Genomic DNA, 6,216 nt, shown 5'->3' on the forward strand with positions numbered 1-6,216 from the left:
AACTGGACAATATTTGCAAAAAGAGGTCTCAATGGTCTCAAGCTCTGAGAGGTCAAGAGATTTGACCAGAGCCAGTAGCTTGCAGAGGTAAACCTTGAACACACATCTTCCTGGCTTGGAGAATGGCTTGCTGCTCTACTACAAGGTCCTACCAACTTGAGGAATGAATGAGAATGCACTAAGAGAGACATTTGCTTCCTCAGTGATAAGATTCCTAAAGATCAAGGCTGGGACTTGCAGTGTCCTCTTCCAAATGAATTCTACCTTTACTCTGTTATACCAGTGGGTGCTCTGGCTCACTGATCCCCAGGGCCAGAGATTGGACTTTCTCTACTCCCCAACTTTCCATCACTGCCCTGAGGAGGTGGGTTTCAGTGGGAAGTTTTGGTAAAAGATCCTTTTTGAATTCAAGAAACACAGATTGTACAAAGGAGGACTCTATAACAGAAACTCATGTTACTGCCCTACTCTGTTGCTAATCAGGAGCTAAAAACTTCGCTTTTTTCAGGCTAACCAGCCCAAACTGGATAGCACATGAGAATTGACCTTTAATCACTCTATAGCCCCAGAAGGTTAGGGAGACCAGAGGAGGTCTCTGAGGAGGGCGGGGTGAAGGACACTCAGGGTGCTTTGCTATAACTGCTGACCTAGTCATTTTTGCTGCTTCAGATGAAGAAATTGATTTTTCCCTACACAAACTTTATGACTCTAAAGTGATACCCCAGATTTGACATGATTAATTTTTACTGCAAAGTAAGCTACCTTCCCATGAAAGTAATAGCAAAATTTATATGCTGGTAAGATCTCCTCTTACATCCGTTTTTAAATGACTGTTGTGGACAAAATTCTGAGAGGAAAATTTCCCAGTATTAAAAATCAATTCATTATTTAGGTTGGTCAATAGTCCACAAAATGATGGCCAATGGGCTCCCTCAATGGGTTAAAGATAAAAACAGAGTGTTGCATGTCACTTTAAATCTGTTTCCCTTTTTCCCTACTGAGAATTGATTGATCCTGAATGACTGATTCCAAGCAGGTACTAAAGAGTTTATAACAAGGAACTAAGTTTGTCTTTTGTCCAGGTGTATCCTCCTTGTTCCCCTCAAAGTCTATTTAATCCTCACTAAATAGCTAAGAGTGTTTCCAATTGCCTGGACTTCTGGGATTGGTTCTTTAGAGTAATCAGAAGGCCTATAAACACCTGAGCTAACTCAGCCTGAGCCCAATTTGAGGAGGCAGTAGGAACAAGAGCACCAGGGACCAAGCAAGAGGTACCTTCTCCAAGGTAAAAATTGCAGGAGAAGCCTTGGTTCTGGGGATTTTGTGCCATACCCTGAGGCCCATATTGTGGAGAGGCCGGCTGACTGACCAGGTTCTTGAGGAAATTGGAGGTGGGGAACAAGGGAGTCCAATTGACTCCTCAGGGTATGCACTATGTACTCAAGAAGTTGCAATGTCATAGTAAAATTGAAAGTCAGAGGAGTCAGGAGTCCTGGTTCCATTGACAGACACCCCCTCTGTAGACTATTCAGAGCCTAGATTGTACTTCTGTGTCTCCAGTGAAGCTCTGAATTAACCTTATGTGATCTTCTATGTATGAGGGCACGGTGGGCATTGGAGCTGGGACTATATCCAGCCTCTGACATTGCTACTGCTGTGACTTTTGGACAATTTCATGTTTGGGCCTTAGTTTCATCTGCCAAATGAGAGAGTTGGACTTTACTGTGTCACCCATCCCTTAATCTAGGTTCTTCTTTTAAGCTACAGTCTAGAAATGAGGAGAGGATTGTTTTGGAGGGTTTCTTCTGACCAATATGCCCTCAATCTGCCCTCCCTTTTTCCAGCCCTCCTCCCTTTTCTTATTCCTTTTCCCATCAAATTCTGCTTTCTCTTCTACTAGCCTCCCCATTTCCTTTCCTCCCCCTTCCCTGTTGGTTGACACAAGTATCTATATCAAACTAAATACTTATGATATTCCCTCTTTGAGCCAAATCTGAAAAGAATAAGATTCCAACAATGCTCATTCACTTTCTTTCTTTCCCTCAACTATAATAGGCCAGTTTTGTCTCTTCATGTGGTGTAATGTACCACATTTTATCTCCTCTTTCCTCTTCTTCCATTATGATCCCTATTGCAACCCTGATTCCTTTTGTATATCACTTTAAAGTCAACTTATAGCTGAACTTTGGAGGATTTCTTCTTCAAAGCTTGTGTAAAAGAAAGGACAATTGAAACAGTCACTGAACCATCTTCTTTCAGGAATAATACTTTACACCCACATTGAGAATCTATCCAGGTGGAGACTTTGACTAGATTCAGGTGTCAGGAATTTGTTTTCATTAAGGAATTCCACCAATGTTTAAGCAGTGAATTTGTATTTGTATTTGTGTGTGAGTGAGTGTGTGTGTGTGAGTGTGAAAACAGAGAAACAGAGGTAGGCATTTATAGGGGTTTCCTAACATTGAAATGGCAAAGAGAGCAGAAATTTACTCCTATCAAAGTAAAGGCTTGAAGGATATCAGTAGTGGGACACACAGATATGAGGGCCACCAAAAAAGTACAACATCCAACAGGAGAGACACAAAGATTTGGAAAATCACATGGTAACATGGTAACACCATCTCTCTTTATTCATCCTACTTATTTAATTTGTTACCTGTTTCCTCAGATGACCACTAAGGTTCCCTCCAGGTGTCAGTCCCCTTTATTGGAGTCTTGTAATGATGGTGTTAGCAACCTGGATACCTTAGAATCAGCCTGAGTGTGGATAAGCAAAAGTCCTAGGGCTTTATTCTTGGTCTTTAGTGGTAGAAGTGAAGAGAGTGGACCCATAGGATCTCCAGGACCTCACCTCCTCATCTCAAGCCCAGAAGTGACTCTGGCTAGTCTCACTCCATCCCCTAGTCCTTCCCACAATTCTCTGTATACACTAGACAATTGGGCCAGCACAGGATAGTGGGAAGAGCCATTTTCTAGGCATAGTCTTATAGAGTATTGTCCATTCGGTAATTAGCCTCAATTGCTCCATTATTAAACCTCAGTGAATTAACCCAAGAGTTTCAGCCCTTTACAGAGTCTAAGGTCAGACTTGGGAAAGATTGTTTTTCAGGAAGCCAGGCAATCGGGTTGTAGATTCCTGCTTTGTCAGAGGAGAACATTGCCCAAGACCAGCTCATGTTCATGTTATCTCTGATAGTCCCTGTGACTTCCAGCCTTGACCTTCAAGGGTATGGGGCCTTTACATCTGGGACACTTACCATCCAGGACTTTACAAATTCCACTTGCTCAGGTTTTCTCAGACCTGACATTTTCTACTAAAAAATCCCTTAGAGCTTGAACAACTTCCAAGGATCTCTAAGTATTGCATGAAATGAACATGCAGAGAGGAAGGCTTTGAGGGCAGAGTTTCCTTGGAATGAGACCTGCAAAGGAACATAAGGCAATGCCTTGTAGGTTAGTTAGTGATCAAGAGTAGTGGGATTTGTTTATATAAAAAACAATAATAATAAAAATAACTAGCTAACAAAGGGCTTGTTCCCAACCACTACTGATGACCTATCTTAGCTGGTTTTTCAAAGTCTAGAGATCTTTAAACACTTGTTTCTCATTAATCCTTAAAAAGAGGGGAAAGAGATCAAGGAGTGATAAAGGCCTTTATGTACATAACTGTTAGATCTAAACTATCTAAAGTGTCAAGCAGGCAGCCATTAAACTGGCAGGGATCAAGTGAGAACTCTCTTCTCAAATCCCTTCCAGAGCCTCCATGAACCTGAGGGAACACATTCTGAGAAACTCCTGGTTGGAGGAGACGGCTTCAAGAAGGTTCAACTCTAGCCATATCCTGCAAGGACAAAGGTAAGGGCAAGACTTGTATGAAATTCCTTAGGCTTCAGGGGACCAACCTTGTGTCTTCTTGAAGTTATTGGGTTGAAATTAGTTGAATGGAGTCCAGTTCCTGGAGGGTCTTGGGGCTAGGGATCAGTAGGATGAAATAGACATTGGCTAATCTGTGAAAATGTCTGGATCTTCTCCTGAGACTTACCTCTTAGAGCCTCTGAGGGATGTCCTTAGCCTGGTGTGAGCTATTTCCTCCTCTACATGTGAGTGTGGGGAATGTAAGTGCCCATACAGCCCCTTCCAAGTCTTCCTATGTGATCTTTGGAAAGACAAAAAGCAACCCAACTGATCCCAAAGGGCAGAAGTTGCCCAACCAGATCAGAGTTCATCTGTAGAATAATTTCACTGGTTACTTTGCCAAGTTGTAGAGTATCCAGAGGATGGTTGCCAGCAGGGGCAGCATCTCAGGCCCCTGTCTTAGGAAGTGAAGGATCAGGGGAATCTTTGTATTGGAGAAACTTGGGGTGACACAACCATGTTCTTAAATTTGAGAGGTTGTGATATGGAAAAGGAAAGCATTTCCTGCTTGGACCCTGAAGGCAGATCAGGGAGAAGTAGCTGGTGTTGGTGGGAAAGAGGGAAATGCAATCTTGATAATAGAAAAAGCTTGATGTCAGGGAGAATGTTGTCTGTCAGAGAAGAATTCTTTTCTGTCTATTCCTTCTAGGACTACAAGTCATGGCAGGGGTGCTTGAAGAAGTAAATTTTTCTGTTCCCAAAGAGCAAGAGGGAAGAGTAGAAATAGTAGAGTCTTCTGCAGCATCTCTTCCTATACAGTTTGGGTTCCTTGAATTCCATGCACCTTCCCATAGAGGCCTCTCCCCTCAGGGGCAAGATGAAAGGCAAAAGAGTAGAGTAGGTGCAATACTTGGCATTGTAGAGCATGATAAGACCATCCATTGGCATAAACAGAGTAGAGAACACTCAACTGGCAAAAGCTGATCCTTGGGATAAGGATCTTTGGGAGATCTCACCCTGAAGGAAGACATTCCCTTCTCTGCATCCTCATGCCTTTTTAAGGTGCTAGAAGCTGGCTGGAGAGCAGTAAGCCAGACTGGAAGTCAGGAAGCCCTGGGTTCAAGGCCTGCCTCTAAAACCTACAGGCTCTGGGCACTGCGTTCTCCTCAGGGCTTGTGATTCCCAAGACATTTAATGGTAGAAATGGTGCCCAGCTGTAAGTCAAGGGCTGAAGGAATGCTAGAGTCAAGGAAATCCCAGTTCAGCTCCCTATCCCAGAAACTATGGCATTGTTGACCACTCAGAGTACTGGGGAGGTAGGAGGATGTGGTAATGGACTCCTTCAAAATCCATACTCAATATGATTCCCTTCATAAGGAAGCAGGAAAGTCATATTCAAAGGACAATAAGACATGGAGAGCAAGGCTCAAGATGGGCCCAGCATGTCTGGCCCTATTCCTTGAGTGCCCATCATGACACAGACTCAGAGGAGGGCATCTAGGCTCAGGGATGGACCCATTAACTGTCACCTTGGACTGTGCAGAGTTCTAATCATTTCTTCATGTCTTCTCCAGCCATTGGAAGAAGTCAGAGGCCTCAGCCTTCTGTTCCTCAGGGAGACACCTGGAGCCCAGGATCTATTAAAGTCTTTTTGGATGTGTGGGCCCGCTCTGATATCCAAGCTCTGAGGGAAGCCAGGAAGAGATGCCCAGTCATATACCAGACCATCTCCAGGCTTTTATACAAGGATGGTATCCAGAGAAGCCGGGCTGAGTGTGGGGAAATAATGATAACTCTAAAGGACTTGTACTGGACTAAGATTGGAACCAGAAGAAGCAGGGTGACCCCATTCCATGAAGCCTTTGAAAAAGTCTTTCCCTTCACATGTATCTGGAAGGACCCAGGACATGGAGATCCTAAGCCTGAACTGCATGATGCTGGCTCCACAGGCTATGAAGCCTCAGGTAAGTACTGGACAAAGTGATTTAGGAGACACTCTCTGTTCAAGCAGAGCAACTCAGGGCACCCAACACTCAGAATTCCTGCTCCCTGGAAGGTGCCAGAAAGGATTATCAGGATCAAGCCTCTCCCAGAACTCTTTCCCCTTGGTTAATGGCACATGTGGCCTTGGGGTCCATTGGCAGCCACATTTAGGAGTCAAGAAAAAGACAGGGGAAAATTGTCAGAGAGCTTCTAGGGATAGACTTTTTAATATTTTCACTCTTGTCATTTTGATAGGGGCATATGTTTAGAACCCCAAACCAGCTCAGATTCCTCTTTGGCTGGGAGCAGTACAATGTGAGTTCATTCCTCGGAATGAAAATTCCATTGATGAACAGCACTCTGAAACCACCAAGGATG

General features: G+C 43.8%; 1 long non-coding RNA gene across 1 annotated transcript; it reads left to right on the forward strand.

Annotated features, from left to right (window-relative positions):
• The first annotated feature begins 1,238 nt into the window (after nucleotides 1-1,238).
• On the forward strand, nucleotides 1,239-5,544 carry LOC141553185 (uncharacterized). The gene is made up of 3 exons (XR_012485304.1): nucleotides 1,239-1,285; nucleotides 3,757-3,855; nucleotides 5,430-5,544. It is a non-coding gene; the product is annotated as an uncharacterized LOC141553185 (long non-coding RNA).
• Nucleotides 5,545-6,216: the final 672 nt, after the last annotated feature.

The sequence above is a fragment of the Sminthopsis crassicaudata genome, chromosome 2, assembly GCF_048593235.1.
Source record: "Sminthopsis crassicaudata isolate SCR6 chromosome 2, ASM4859323v1, whole genome shotgun sequence".
NCBI classification, from domain to species: Eukaryota; Metazoa; Chordata; class Mammalia; order Dasyuromorphia; family Dasyuridae; genus Sminthopsis; species Sminthopsis crassicaudata.